The following is a 17,044-nucleotide window of genomic DNA, read 5'->3' on the forward strand; positions in this document are numbered from 1 at the left end:
AAAACCATGAAGGCCTAGGCGTCTTTCTCTGGTCTTTGTTAGACCTGCCCCTCCTGTGGTATAATCTATAGACATATTTGTTTTAGAAAAAAAAAAAAATGTATAATTGTATTTAACATGCATTTGAAATAGCTAACACCAAAAGTGCACCTTTTTTGTAGTAGTTGTTTCCTCTCTGTACATTTTTCCCACCCCAGGTTGACCTGTCTGTATCCCACTGGAAAAAATAAGAAAGAAGACTTGGAAATTTCTCCAATAGTAGTTATATAGTGCACTTTTTTGGAATGGAGGCTGCAGGGGATTTGACCTTTGACCTGAACATGAGTTGAACTCGGGGGGGGGGGGGGCCTTCCTAAGGGGGGCGGGGTGTGTGTGTACCGCGTCACTGAATAATTACCGTATTGATGGGTGGAGTTGACAGGGCACCGAAGGAATGTACAGGGTGGTGGGGGTCTTCAACTGTTTTTCAAACCCTCCAAAAGATTTTTCTTTAAGCCAGACTGATTCTTTAGTAAAATAGCTATTTTTCTCTATACGTGTGAAGCTCCAAAAGAGTTGTATTTAAGCCCTCCAGATTCTTTAGAAAACATAGATATTTTTCCCTACATTAGTGAAGCTCCAAAAGAGCTGTATTTAAGCCCTCCCGATTATTTAGTAAAATAGCTATTTTTCTCTATACGTGTGAAGCTCCAAAAGAGTTGTATTTAAGCCCTCCAGATTCTTTAGAAAACATAGATATTTTTACTTAAGCGAGATCCGCGAGGCTGTCTCTTCAACAGGGGCCAAAGGGGTTACCTCTTTCAAATGGACAAGGGTTATATCGGTCTGGAGCTTTTTGAGCTAGTGGGGGTGGCGAGGAGATGTCTACGTCTTTAGTAACCTCGGATCAGTGATGAATTAGTATATTTGTGGGCGGAGTTGACAGGGTACTGAAGAAGAAATAGCCCATCAGGTTAGAGTTTGGTTTGAAGAATTAGTATATTTGTGGGCAGAGTTAACAGGGCACTGAAGACAGGGGGGTCTGTTTACAATTTGAGAACAGGCTCTGTTTACATTTGAGGCGATGTGACCAGCCCCCCTAATACCCGGATAACGGAATGTGGCGAGAGATAGCATTCTGTAGAAGCGGTGGGGCTGTGGGTAGTTTGAGAGGCACAAGATGGACTGTTCTTTAGAAAATCCTGAATATGCGCAAAATTAAAAGAAATGTAATACAGAAAATGTAAATTGAAACTTTCAGTAATCAGCATAATCTCAGTAAATACTACACCTACCCAAGACCAATATTTTCTTGCATTTCAGAATATATCAAACATATTATTTAAAGAACAGATACAGTACAACTAACTAGTAACATTCTTACAGACATAAAGAATGAAAACACAATTTTAATAATGACAGTAAGTAAATGAAACTAAACCACACTTATTTAACTTAAGAAATACAGTATATAACCGACATTTAACTGAGCACAGCTCTCTTTGCTTGTTAGATAACTCTCCACGGTCAAACAGAAGCCTTATAGTAGTAACTTTCTTACAGAAATAAAGAATACACCCCATGATGTTAAAAATAAATAAAATAAAATAAATTAAAAAATACTAAAGTAACTTTAGACATATGAAATATGTATCATTCATTAAGTATATGTCTATTAAAACAGTAGATTTATACTTTTTCTAGGAAAATAATCTCCAGTCTCAGCATCTCAGGGAGTGAGACCTACCTAGCAGCACATAAACAGACTACAGACAGAGGCCAGAAGGAGCAGCAACCTTAGAGACCACAGCGAAAGATAAGCGCAGGGAGACACAGTCACACTAGAGTTACACCGGATCATGCGTGAATCAAGCAGGTCTGTAGTGAGATAGGGTTAACACAAAACAATCAGGCACAGAGAAAGAGAGATTGGCTAGAAATAGAGAAAACCGATAAATAAATAAATAAACAAATAAATAACCATAATAACAGGGTGAGTTATAAAGACCAAACCGACACAGTCGAATATTTGAACGTTTTATTAAGAATTTGCTTCACCAAAACAGTTTACACAGTCATTCCACTGAGGCCCCTGACATGATCACACTGCAGTGGAGGGGCTTCAGAAGCAGCACGTCCTGCTCTCAGCACCGCAGTGGGGGTTTGCAGGGAGCGGCACGGTTCTATCAAGAACACAAAACTAGCCCCCCTAACGACTGAAATTTTATCACCAGAAATCCTGCACAAATCCAGCGGTCAGGCACTTCTACCCTGTCTGAGTAACGTCATTCAGTAACATCTCTAAATTATATTCTGTATAAATTCTATGAAGTTCTGGGTGTCTGACTTCAAGTCTTCCTTTTTATGGTTTTAAACCATTTTTGCAAATAAGTGACTCTTGTAGTACAAGTGTGAGAAACACTTCTGATTTTCCAATTCTTCAAAAGACCCTTTTCGAACCTTCAAATAAAGAGTTCAAAATGTCTTTATTAATCCTGCACAGTAAACAGAAACAGGGGTGATATTGTACAGATATGTGAGACACCAGATGTATTTCACTTCAAATGTTTAGTTATGCAAACTGCTTTATAAGACTCATTGTCTGTAGCTGAGTAATGTACAATTGTGTTGAAACATGTACAGTGCACTGAAATACATGACATTATATCGATGTGATAGATTCGACTATTTCGCTAGGGTTGTTGAAATTTGGGAAATGCTTTATTATTATTATTATTATTATTATTATTATTATTATTATTATTATTATTATTATTATTTTTATTTCTTGGCAGACGCCCTTATTCAGGGCGACTTACAACATAAGTGCAATATAAAATGTATTTTCTATATCCAAGTCAATTCTGGTTGTAACAAAGCATACATAGCAAACAGAAATAGTCTATACGTTATATTCAAAATACTTTGTTTGCTTATATCGATTTTATTATTTTTATTACACATAGGTCTCCTCAAGAGGAGTTTAAGCGGCTCTGTATGGGTTGGGGTGGGGTCTGAGCTCACGCATATCCAGAAGCCTTAATGCCCTGCTCTGTTTCAAGAGCCAAGTTTAGCCATTTGGCATTTGCGCTGGTCGCGCTGGGGAGAATTCGGTGGGGGAGGAGAGTCCAGCTAAAAAAAAAAGGAGGCCAAAAGGTTAAAAGCTGCGAGGAATCCGGCCCTGTACGAACACAGCCGCTCTCTTATCTTAACTCTGTGACACAGATCCTCCAGAGTAGACCGGACAGTACAATCTAACATTAAAAAAGTAGAAATGCAGGGTGTCTGTCTAGTTAGTTAGATAATTGTATTAATTCTCAGCATTGACACTGTTAAGGCTGTACAGAAACACATGAGAACTGCAAGGTCATGATGTTTTTATTTTTCCTTACTAAAGTATTATCAGTTCCATACAGGATCGGTAAACTAAATGAAAATAAAATAAAATGTTTGTGCTTTAAAAGATTAATTTCAATTTCTATTTCTATTGATTTGTATTACAAATAACTTAAATAATAACTAAACTGACCACCCACCACCGCCTGTTCGGGAAGAAAGATTTCTGTGAGTGCGCTAAAGACAAATTATACTTTCCAAATAGTGACATTAAAAAGAAACCAAGTTGAAAGTGTAAAGATTGCATCTAAGAGGGGGTTAAAATTAAATGACTATGAGATTTAACAGATTAGTAATTGTAAGAATAAGTAGCATCTTAATGGTTACCTTGAATTCAGGGCAACACAGTTAATGAATGGGCAGGGCTATTAAGCCTGGTTGAACATTATTCAAAATACAACAGCAGTCATCGTCTGGAGCATTACACAAATTGGGGGACAGGATTTCTCAGGCTTTAGGGAGATTGAACCACCGTCACACATTCCACAGCATAGGACACTTACTCTCGTACCCAGTCATCTGTCTGCATTACCCCTGAAATTAAAAGTACAGCCTCAACGACATCAGTTTATCTGGTCTGTCAAGAAGTATGGTGCCATGTGTATCGCCTTTTAACAGCATGTTTAATTCAATCTTATTGATTTGTTGTTTTATTCAGCTCATGTATTTTAAATCATATGAACACAGTTTTTATACTGGTGGACATATTTGGCGTTTGGGTCCGATGTAAAAGCTATTTTTTAAGCGGGATTTGACTTATCAGTAAAATACAGGCTAAAGACAAAGGTTCATTTTAACAAAGATCAAGATTTTATTTATTTATTTATTTTGGATTCATTCAACCTTAATCAAATGCATTATTACAAATCACAATGCTGAATACAAACAGGGAGCCTATAACAAATACTCAGGGGGAATCTGCTTTAGATTAGTATGTAATTTCAAATAACTAGACCGAATACCTCAAACACATCAGAAATAACTGTTTACAAAGACTTTCCGTCTTTATGACATTAGTTGGCTGAAAAAGGTTTTCAAAGTAAGATAAAAGAAACAAATCTGTAACTTTAAATAAAAAAACAACAACATTTTACTCATTTGTGACAATAAAGAAAACTAAGTTGAGGCCCTAAAACAGAGACCTAATAAATGCTTAGAAACAACAACACATTTGTGTCTTTCAAATAAGAAAACTGAATAGCGGGTGACCACAGCCCGGGTAGAAGGGATCTAACTGTGTCTGTGTGTTAAAAAGTCACGAAACATGATTGTGAAAAACTGACTCATTACATAAGTTTGAATCACTATTTATTTATTTGTTTTCTTTACAGTTTTCTTTCTGGTTGAGCATCCTGAAAAGAACTGCACATTCATATCAGATCATGAGTTTGATATGAGAGAGCTCTGAACACAGCGAGCGGTAATAAGCATCAGTCACAGGCTAGGGGCCCCCAGCCCGGGGTGGAGCCGCTTATCAAATCCCCTGCAGGGGCAGAGCAGGCGCCTCTAAGAGCTCCTCTGGTTTGTAGCACAGACCGAGGACCTAGGTAGTAGGGGTGCTTTTTTGGTAATTGTAATATTGACAATACACGTAATTTTATTTAATGAATGTTGAGTGTAACGATATTTTAAAAGACAAATAGTTATAGAAGAGTAAAGTCAGACAGTAGAATAAATTGTAACATTTAGAATTGCCCTGTAGGTGGTATGTAAGAGATGGATTATAGCCTTAATTAGATCAAATGAAAACTATATATATATATACCCATGTATTCTATATGTAAAAATGTCCCATTCTTAAACTTGCCCTTTTGGCATATCTTACCAGCTTTGTTTTTAAATGGCGTTAGTATTGTGTACTTGATTATTGCACAGGGATCTGGTGTAATGTGAGTCTACAAGGCTGTTGGTGTTGCATTTCCACCTCTATACAAACAAAACATGCATTTAGTTATTTCACATACAGGTGTCCTATTTATAGCTTCAAACACCTTAAACAAGTTTACATGATCTCTTTCAACGCCAGCCAATCTGTACCATCAAAATCAATGATGGTAACCTGTGTTACTTCCTCCTCCATCTCTTCAAACACAGGCTCCCCTCCTCTATAACAGGCGATAGGTTGTGTAATCCAGGCCCTCTTGAACACAATTAGGTTGTCGGACATAGTCAGACTCATCACCGCTCTTCCGAACCTCTGAACTAACGCGCTAACTAGCGATCGTTGAAATATATAAACATGTTTAAGGTGTTTGAATGTGCAGTTCTTTTCAGGATGCTCAACCAGAAAGAAAACTGTAAAGAAAACAAATAAATAAATAGTGATTCAAACTTATGTAATGAGTCAGAGTTTTCACAATCATGTTTCGTGACTTTTTAACACACAGACACAGTTAGATCCCTTCTACCCGGGCTGTGGTCACCCGCTATTCAGTTTTCTTATTTGAAAGACACAAATGTGTTGTTGTTTCCATGCATTTATTAGGTCTCTGTGGACGCTGGTGAACAACTGTTCTCTCTCCGTCAGGGTACCTCTTCTGCCGATGAATATGCTCTGGAGTTCCGGACCTTGGCTGAGATCAGTGGACGGGGTGAGCCTTCATTAATCACTCTCTTTCGTTGTGGATTACGTGATGATTTACAAGCAGACTTAGCTTGCAAGGGAGAAACGCTCGATCTGGAGCAGTTGATACAACTAGCCATTAGACTTGACAACCTAATGAGATCCCAAGGCAAACGATCTTTGTCTACTACATCCCGGTTATTCACCAGATCATCTTTCAAGCCTAGCCCTGTTACAGAACCAGAAGCCATGCAGATAGGAAGGACTCGACTACCTGCTGAGGAAAGACAGAGGAGGATTCAACAGCGCCTTTGCCTTTATTGTGGTCAATCTGGTCATTTCCGAAACGCCTGTCCTAGTCTTCCTGGATCTACTTCGGCAACTTCACAGAAATCAGTGAGTACCTGTCCCCTGATAACACCCGCTCAGTGTATGCTCTCGGTACGCATCCAGCTCCACACTCAACACGTCTTTTTGTCTGCATTAATAGATTCGGGGTCCGCAGGAAACTTCATAGACCGAAGAACTGCAGAGCGTTTGAAACTTCCCCTCTCACCGTTTTTACCACCACTTAATGTCAGAGCAATCAATAACCAACCCATCGGTTCCGGTCCAGTTTCACAGAAAACCAAGCCAATCGCCATGTCCATCGGAAACCAGCATTCTGAAAAAACGCCTTTTTTAGTGATTGAGTCCCCTGGAGCTGACATAATACTTGGACATCCCTGGCTCGTTAATCATAATCCCGTCATTTCTTTGATCAAGGGGACTATTATTTCTTGGGGATAACATTGCCTTATTAACTGTCTTAATTCACCTTGCAGAGCCACCCACATCGAGAGTCCGTTTCTATCAACCCCGCTCGAATTTCCACCAGAATACAAAGATTTGGCTGCCGTGTTTATTAAATCCTGAGCCTCCTCTCTGCCTCCACATCATCCTTGGGATTGTGCTATTGATCTTCTCCCTGGTTCTACTCCACCTCGGGGCAGAATTTTTCCTCTCTCTCTTCCAGAGTCGCAGGCCATGGAGGAGTACATCAAGGAGGCTTTAGCACAAGGCATAATTCGGCCATCCACTTCACCTGCTGCGGCAAGCTTCTTCTTCGTGGCAAAGAAGGACGGAGGTTTAAGACCCTGTATTGATTATAGGAGACTTAATGTAATTACGGTCAAATATAGATATCCTTTACCTTTAGTTCCTGCTGCCTTGGAACAGGTAAGAGGAGCTCGATACTTTACTGAACTTGATCTGCGTAGTGCTTACAACCTAATCCGAATACGAAAAGGAGACGAATGGAAGACGGCATTTATTACTAACTCTGGACACTATGAACATTTAGTCATGCCCTTTGATCTGGTCAACGCACCTTCAGTCTTTCAAGCTTTCGTGAATGAGGTGTTATGTCCTTATCTTCATCGCTTTGTGATAGCCTGCATTGATGACATTCTGGTTTACTCCTCTACTCTCTCAGAACACATCTCCCAGGTTCGACAGGTGCTGCAATGTCTGTTGCAAAATGGACTCTATGTCAAAGCTGAGAAATGTGAATTTCATCAACAGCGAGTGGCCTTTCTGGGATACATCATCGATGCCAGTGGAGTTCACATGGATCCTGAGAAGGTGAGAGCAGTAACTGAGTGGCCTCAGCCTCAAACAATTAAGGAGTTGCAACGTTTCTTGGGTTTTGCTAACTTGTATCGTCGCTTCATCCGTAACTTCAGTTCAGTCGCATCTCCTTTAACCTCTTTATTAAAAGGCTCTGCTCGTCGTTTATTATGGACGGATTCTGCTGAGGTCGCCTTCGAGAAACTCAAGTCCCTGTTCACCACTGCTCCAGTCCTCAAGCACCCAGACCCTAATCTCCCTTTCGTGGTGGAAGTAGATGCTTCTGAAAACGGCGTCGGGCAGTGCTTTCTCAAAGACACGGTCAACCACTAAAGCTCCATCCCTGTGCGTTCTTCTCTAGGAAATTATCACCTGCGGAGAGGAATTATGACATCGGTAACAGGGAACTCTTGGCAGTAAAGTTGGCCTTTGAGGAGTGGAGGCATTGGCTGGAAGGATCCAAACACCCATTTCTGGTACTTACGGATCATTGAAATCTGGAATACATTCGAGCAGCAAAACGTCTCAACCCCCATCAAGCGCGCTGGGCATTATTTTTCACTCGTTTCCAATTCACCATGACTTATCGCCCAGGATCGAAAAACATCAAAGCAGACGCTCTCTCTCGTCAGTTTGACTCGGTTCATGAACCCCTATCTGATGATCCAATTCTACCCTCTACCTGTATTGTCGCCCCAATCAAATGGGATTTCTTGGATCAACTTCAAAGGGAACTTTCCTCTAATCCTGCCCCTTCCACATGTCCTTCCAATAAGATCTATGTACCTACATCCAAACGTCCTACACTTCTTCAATGGATTCATTCTAATCCTGCTTCTGGACATCCAGGAATCCATCGCACCATTGCCTTGATCAAACAGAAATTCTGGTGGCCCACTCTGGCACAAGATACTACCCAGTTTGTTAATGCCTGCTCCATCTGTGCCCAGTCTAAATCTTCACGACATCCCCTCTCTGGTCTCCTGGAACCTCTTCCAATTCCATGGCGTCCCTGGTCTCATATTTCTATTGATTTTGTTACTGACCTTCCCAGCTCTCAGAGTTATACTACCATTCTAGTAGCAATAGATCATTTTTCTAAATCATGTCGGCTTTTACCCTTACAGAAGCTTCCCACTGCTCTTGAAACTGCAGAAGTTCTGTTCCATCACGTGTTCCGCATTTATGGGATTCCTGAAGACATTGTTTCCGACCGAGGCCCTCAATTCACCTCCCGCGTCTGGACTGCTTTCTTCAAGGCTCTGAATATTAAGGTCAGTCTCACCTCCGGTTACCATCCACAATCTAATGGTCAAACAGAACGTCTTAATCAAGAGATCATATGCTTTCTTCGTTCATACTGTAGTACCTCCCAAGATGATTGGAGTCATTTTTTGCCATGGGCTGAGTACGCCCAGAATTCCCTGACCAGTACTTCCACAGGCCTCACCCCCTTTCAGTGTGTCTTAGGATACCAACTGCCTCTGTTTCCTTGGAATGAGGAGTCTACCGACATCCCAGCAGTCGATGATTGGTTCCGTCGCAGTGCAGATGTCTGGAATGCTACACATGTCCGTCTCCAAAGAGCTATCCGCCGTCAAAAGACCTTGGCTGACCGACATCGACAACTTGCTCCGCAATACCACCCAGGACAGTTGGTTTGGCTATCTACTAAAGATATTAAACTTAAACTCCCATCCAAGAAATTGAGCCCTCGCTTTATCGGTCCCTTTCCTAGCCTCTGCCAAATCAATCCAGTTACCTATCGTCTCCAGTTACCTCCTCACTACAAGATAGCTTCATCATTTCATGTTTCTTTGTTAAAACCTGTATGCCCCGATCCCTCCTCTCCTTCTGATTCTCCTCAGGACTCCTTCTTCTTCTTCTTCTTCTTCTTCTGCTTCTTCTTCTCCTCTGCCTCCTCCTCCCTTGGATCTAGACGACGGTCCGGCATATGCTGTCAGAACCCTGTTACGGTCTCGTCGCCACAGAGGACGCCTGCAGTACTTGGTCGACTGGGAGGAGTATGGTCCAGAGGAACGTTCTTGGGTTCTAGCCTCGGATATCCTGGATCCGTCTCTCATTGCGGACTTTCACAGGGCTCATCCCACTGCTCCTGCTCCTCGGCCTCGTGGCCGTCCTCGCCGCCGTCTTCAGTGCCCTGGTCCGGCCGAGGCTGATTCTGGGCAGGGGGGTACTGTCACGGTCTCCCCTGTTTCCACCTTAGTTCACAACCAAAGGTCTCCCTCTCCCGAATACTAGTCTAGTGCTTCTCCTTTCCTTTGTCCAGTCAAACCAGTCTTTCCACATTCTTTCCTATCAGGTGCACCTGTTCTGTCCTCCTCTCCTATCATTGGTCAATCTTTCATTCACCTCATTCAAACCCTCTCTCCTTCACAGTACTTAAACCCCTCTGTTTCATAGATTCATCGCAAAGTCTTGCTTTCTTACTAGAATCAATTCTGAGCCTTGTTTCGTGTTTGCTTCTCTGTGTTTTTTTACCTCTTGCTATCGTCTCTCGTTTACCCCTTCTGGATCTCCCCACTAGCCTGTTCGCCTGATCGATCGACCTTGGACTGTCTCTGTTTTCTCTCTCTCATTTTGCCCTTATTGGATTATCTGTTTCAACTTCTAGCCTGCACTTGGATCCCTTCCTTTGGTCCTTGTGGATGTGACACACATACTTAATGAATGATACATATTTAATATGTCTAAAGTTACTTTAGTATTTTTTAATGTATTTTATTTAATTTATTTTTAACATCATGGGGTGCATTCTTTATTTCTGTAAGAAAGTTACTACTATAAGGCTTCTGTTTGACCTTGGAGAGTTATCTAACTAGCAAAGAGAGCTGTGCTCAGTTAAATGTCAGTTATATACTGTATTTCTTAAGTTAAATAAGTGTGGTTTAGTTTCATTTACTTACTGTCGTTATTAAAATTGTGTTTTCATTCTTTATGTCTGTAAGAATGTTACTAGTTAGTTCTACTGAAGGCTGTTCAAATGTCTTACTGTCAGTACAACCAAGACCATTAAGGTCTTCAGACTGCACCTCCAAGCTATTGTATTGTATGTGTACATTTTATAAATATACATACACACATAGGTTTGTGCTTAGATTGTATTGAGTGTATTTACTTAATCTTAATGCATGAATGGATTATATTACATATTTATTTAAAATAATTTGATGTTTTGTTACTAATATTATTACAAATGCTGATTTTATTGAGTTTTAATGAAATGTCCCAGTTTCTATATATATAGTGTATGCGTCTTATATAATATATATTCTATAATTCTTCTATATTTAAGGATTTCTTAACTTAGTAACGTTACATTTCATTTACATCGCACGGTGTTGTGAATACACACACACACACACCTTTAAAACTTAATAATTGTATTTATTCGATCTTTATCTGTATCTGTACTTTAAATAATAAGTTTGGTATATTCTGAAATGCAAGAAAATATTGGTATTGGGTAGGTGTAGTATTTTCTGTATTATATTTATTTTAATTTTGCGCATATTCAGGATTTTCTAAAGAACAGTCCATCTTGTGCCTCTCAAACTACCCACAGCCCCACCGCTTCTACAGAATGCTATCTCTCGCCACATTCCGTTATCCGGGTATTAGGGGGGCTGGTCACATCGCCTCAAATGTAAACAGAGCCTGTTCTCAAATTGTAAACAGACCCCCCTGTCTTCAGTGCCCTGTCAACTCTGCCCACAAATATACTAATTCTTCAAACCAAACTCTAACCTGATGGGCTATTTCTTCTTCAGTGCCCTGTCAACTCCGCCCACAAATATACTAATTCTTCACTGATCCGAGGTTACTAAAGATGTAGACATCTCCTCGCCACCCCCACTAGCTCAAAAAGCTCCAGACCGATATAACCCTTGTCCATTTGAAAGAGGAAAATATCTGTGTTTACTAAATAATCGGGAGGGCTTAAATACAGCTCTTTTGGAGGGTTTGAAAAAGAGTTGAAGACCCCCACCACCCTGTACATTCCTTCGGTGCCCTGTCAACTCCACCCATAAATATGGTAATTATTCAGTGATGCGGTACATGAACCCCCCGCCCCCCCTAGGAAGGGGCCCGAGTTCAACTCAAGTTCAGGTCAAAGGTCAAATCCCCTGCAGCCTCCATTCCAAAAAAGTGCCCTATATAACTACTTCCAATGCATGTCTGTATTCATTCAAACTGATCTTAGAGCTTTAGGTGGATAAAGTTGCATCAGCCTCTTGTGTAATAGTTTTTTCTCGGTTCTTGTCCTCTGAATCACCATCTATGTAAAACTACCTGATGGGGAGAGAGAAAGTGACAGTATTTAGATTTTTATATATGGCAGCCACACCTGTATCTGTGATTGAGGCCTTTATAAAGGACAGTTAAAAATCCAATAAAGATTATGTTTATAGAGGCTATAGAAAGAAAATGTAGTCAAGCGCAGCGATTAGACATTCATTTCTGCGTTTAATGATGGTGTTTGACAGTACTGAAGGCTTTACTGCTCAGCCTTCAGGATTGATGAGAGGAGTGGGAGGCCAGAGGCAAAGGGTGGCCAGGCTCTGTCGATACAGCTTGGTTATTGGTGACAAAGCAAACAGTCAGCAGGGCTTGTAAACCTCTAAAATAGGTTAGTAAAAGACTTCTGCTTTTCCTGCTCTTGCCCCTCCACACCAATCAATTGTATGTATGGGCAGGCATGCTTTGAAGATGAAAGTCCTGGTAACGGGATACAATTGTAAAAATGAACAGTCCTGTTTGTCTGTACCTGAAACACAGCCTAGCCAAATTAAACTCCCTATTTAAAGGCCCAGGTAAACCTGGTCAAACTCTCATCTAAGAAAATAAGTGAGTGATCAAAAAAGGAGAACACATTTTCAAAAATGAATGTTTTTGTTTTGTAGGAGTGGGTGTGCACTGGTCATCCATGCAGATAACAATGCTGCAGAGAGGCAGGGTGGCTGTTGGGGAGAATTAGAGATATGATTAAGTGACACAATCGCAGAAGATCTGGAATACTCACCTCACAGGCAGGTCTTACACTGTTGTGTTAACGATTATGTGTTTTGTGCCACTGGCACTGTGTGTCCTGACTATAAATGCTCCCTTTTAGTGTTGCTTTTTGATATAGCTATTCTTGTTGTTGTGGTGGTTCTTGTTCCCCTTCCTCTCGTATCTCTGAGGGCTTGAGTTGAGCTAGGCCGAGGACGCTGTATGGAGCGCCCCAATGTTCGCTCCAGCCCTACTGCTTTACAACCTAGTCTGTGCACCAGTTAAAGAGCGAGTACGCCATAAATCTCAATTACACACTAACTGCTCTCTGCTGGAGCACTGGCTCTGTGGATCCCCAAGCGATAACTGGGCGAGTACTGTGGGTGAAACATGGATGGGGAAGTCTATTAGCCTAAAATCTAAATTTCACAGCGATTTACTGAAGTTGAATGGTTACGAGAATTGCTTGTGAATAATTCTCATTATTGTATTCAGGCTTGTTCAGACTCCCCTCTTGTGACAGTGATGGTGTTCATCTCATACAAGCTAGGAGTCTGACCTCCCACAGCATACGAGAATGATAAAGCCTAATCTGGTTTTGCTATAGGTGATATTGAACATGTTCTGCTTATGTGAAGTGGACATGTTCCCTGTTAAGAAAAGGATATGCGGTGCTGCCTATGAGGACTTGGTCTTGTTGTAGAATCTCTTTTCTCTTATATTGTGGTGGACCATGTGTCAGTGTTAGCCATTTAAGAACAAGAGGAGCAATTGTCAAAAAAACATTTATTGGAACTCAGGAACAAAAATGGTGATAATTTAAGTGCCAGCACTCAAAACAAAAGAACCAAAATCATGAAATAACCTAATCCTCGTAGCAGGATCAAAAAGTTGAGGGTTTCCAGCCTTCAACCCAGCTCTCTCTACTGACCTCCTTGATTTTTTTTAATTATATTTTTCTTACCTTGAAAACCCTTTTGTCGTTCTTGTCCCTCCCCTTAGGCCCAACCATTATCCCATAGGAGCAACAGAAAATAACATTCAAAACATACACCAAAATCCCCAAACATATTTACTCCCAAAATATAGTCTTTACATGGAAATAACAAATCTATAATCCTATATCACCTCTACATGAAAAGATCCAAACTATAAATAACAATAAATAAACCACCCCCTAACATTGTAATACAGAAACCCTTCTTCATAGCAGGCTTAAGGTCTATAAAACCCCTCCATAAGATGGCCTCTGTAACTGCCTTACCTTCACCAATATGGCTGCTCTTCAACCACACCCAAAGTAAGTCACCGTTGTTGTTTTTTTCCTTATTAACCTACTTAACCCCTTCTGAAAAATGCATTGTAATAAATCTCAATAAGGTTTGCCTTCCATGCTTATAGTCTACAATTGCAGTATTATAATACCTAGAATGATGATATCAAACATGTTAAACAAACAAACAAACAAACAAACATGTCTAGGGATGTGATATGTCTAGACATACATAGTATTTATTTTATCCTGCAAACCCGAAAATAATATTTATTTTGAAAAATTTCAAAAGTATTTTTTTACAACACCCATGCCTGTTTGCCATTGTGAAGAAGTCTGTGTTGAGCTCTTCTCAACCAGAGATAAATGCAATCTTCCTGTTTTGGCGTCTCTCCCTCCTGGACTGCTATTCTAATTTTAAGCACCAATAATTTGTACAAAATAATAAAAACAAAAAAGATAAAAAACTGAATATATACACTACTGATAAGCAAGGAGCTTTAACTGCTAAAGCCAAGCAGAAATTGTGAATTTTGTTGCTAGGAGATTGCATGAAGCTGCAGGTGGGTGAGATGGCCTGCTCACAGAGAGTTAATCCTTAGGTTCTGAATTTAATGGGAAATCTACCACTTATCCCTCCAAACCACATTCCTCTACCCCCTCCAAAATCAAATGCACATTTAAGAAATAAACAGCAGGATTCTGAAAGAGGTAGCATTACAAAATACATCCATTACCACATATTGCTATAGCTGTTGTAGTAATGTGCCTGTCTGTTTTCCTTTTCATTGTTCAAGTCTGGGCAGATTTAAAAGCTGAGAGTTATAAATCCATGACATATGCTTCTTGAGTTTGCATTTTGGTGTTTCTCTCAAAACTGCCTTGGAAAATCCTTTCTCCAAAGCACATCGTGTGATGGCCTTCCAACAGTGACTTTGTCCCTGGGATAGAGTACTGATCTCTATAGTGAGTACAGTTGGATATCTGACTCAATGATGAAGTTATAAACTTGTGACAAGAGCAATGAAAGCAGTAGCAAAGCTTGGTGATGTAAGAGTTACAGCTATATTGTCTGGCTCCTTAAGAAGTTTTTGTTTTCAGCCACTGTTGTGAAAGTAAATCAGGGTCCAGAGTGCCTGTGGCACAGAGTGGATTCACACCTCTGTGGGGTGACTTTAAGAGCAGACACTGGAAATCTGCTCTAACAGCTTTGGAGGGGAGATCAGGACAGCAGACTTTATTGTTTTTGGCTCTGCTGCTCAGAAGTGGAGGTGGTTCTTGGCTCCCCTGTCTACAGATAAAGATTAGTGGCAACCTATGCAAAACATCAACAGTAAATGAGGAACTGCATTGCCTGTCAGTGGGTTAGAATGTGTACTTTAAACAGTGAGCAAGAAATGGTTGTGAAAAAACCCTTGGAGTAACTGGAAAGCTTTAGTATCTGATTACTTTGACCTAAACTTTGGCCTCCGAAGTCTAGCTGCTTATCACCCTTGAGAAGTTCTTAACCCTGTGTTTATTAGAGGGCCTGTCTTGTGCAGGAGAAGGTATTTAAAGTCTGAGTCTGACAAGAGGGAGGGCAGAGCGAGCATATCTGATTGTGTAGTCCTGTTAGTCACACCTGCAGTGCAATCAGCCCCTGCATAAATATACACACAAACCCACGCAAGCAAATACACACAGACATGATTATGCACTTATTGCCACTGCTGTAGCCGCTGTGCAGCTTGATTGTCAGCTCAGTGCTGTTCCGCGCACCAGAATTGATTTTTTAAAACTCTTCTCTGCATCTGACTGCATTATAAGTCCCATTATAGTTGAATTGCTGATTTTCCAAATATGGTACTGCATACCATGTACTTCAGTGCACTCTCTCTGTTCAGCACATGGATTTCTTGCATTGGGTGAGGCTGGACTCACATTTACTCCAGTCACTTCAATCTAAACCAGTCCACTGCTCCCTCTGCTCTCTATTTCCCTTAAAGGCATTTTGGCACTCTTTCAATTATTATATATAATTGCCAGTGCCAGGATAGTGCCAGGAGAGAGCAGTACTTGACATTGAATAAAGGCATAATAAGGTGGTGTGCCCTACATGTTTAGAACTTTAAGTATACAAATACTGTATACCTTCCACAGAGAAATGAAATCTCATTGTAGTAAAGCATCACAATAACTACAGTAAAAGCAATGTCCTTATTCAGCAATGCATTGACCTTATTGTTCCACTACATTTTCTCTAGGGTTTTGCTTATTATTATTATTATTATTATTTCTATTTCTTGGCAGATACCCTTATCCAGGGCAACTTACAACTTATTCACATTAGTGTACAGTAAGAAAGATTGTACTCAAAACAGTGTGATAATTCTCCTCGAAGAAAGTCAGAACTAAAAATCTCCATCTTCCACCTGCTGTAGTAGGTTGTGCTTTAGTGCCACCTTCTGATGAGACTGTGCCTTGCCTCAGCAATTTACTGTTTGATCTCCTAATATGAGCTCATTTCTCTGATTGTTGTGCATAACTGAACTTAACAGCCCCCCTTTTTTATTCAGTGTGCTTTCATAATACCATGAAATGTTTGTCTCATAGTTAACACTTGAATGCAAAATTTGACTGCATTCCAGTGATTCAGAGTCTTGTTGTCTGGAATCTGCTTGCAATTTCTTAGCTGTATCTGTCAGTTCCTGAATTCCTGGCTGGGTCTGTAGAGAGAGACAGAGAGAGATAGCAGAATGTAAATCATGATGCATACATTCCTCATGCATAAATGTAAATGCTAAGCAAAGGTTCATGTTAATGATTCCATGAAATCTCTACTGAGATAAAAGCCACGACGTACAGGATAATACATGAATAATACATTTTACAAAGAATTAAAACTGGGGTCTATTTATAACAGCAGCATTTGACAGAAAATGTGCGAAAAGTGTCACTCAGACCATGTATAATTCAGTTGATCGAAGTGGATCTGGTAACCAGAACTGTTATTTTGCATATTATTATTATTATTATTATTATTATTATTATTATTATTATTATTAATGAACCATTGAGTGGTTGCTGTCCCTCACACCTACAACAGGGAATTAATTGTTGGAAGCCAAGTTCATGCCTGTATGATATCAAGGGACTGAGACATGTTTTTGTATGCTGCATTTCTTGTATTTAATAATATAAAAGAGAAGCATAAGTTAAGAGAAAGTATTTCT

General features: G+C 40.2%; 1 long non-coding RNA gene across 1 annotated transcript in view; it reads left to right on the plus strand.

The window, feature by feature from the left end:
- The first annotated feature begins 13,789 nt into the window (after window positions 1-13,789).
- LOC136754074 (uncharacterized) overlaps window positions 13,790-17,044 on the plus strand; it is a 50,395-nt gene continuing 47,140 nt past the window's right edge. The window contains exon 1 of the long non-coding RNA XR_010817523.1: window positions 13,790-13,859. This is a non-coding gene — a long non-coding RNA (uncharacterized LOC136754074). The remainder of the gene's footprint in view (window positions 13,860-17,044) is intronic.

This window comes from Amia ocellicauda, chromosome 7 (assembly GCF_036373705.1).
Source record: "Amia ocellicauda isolate fAmiCal2 chromosome 7, fAmiCal2.hap1, whole genome shotgun sequence".
NCBI classification, from domain to species: Eukaryota; Metazoa; Chordata; class Actinopteri; order Amiiformes; family Amiidae; genus Amia; species Amia ocellicauda.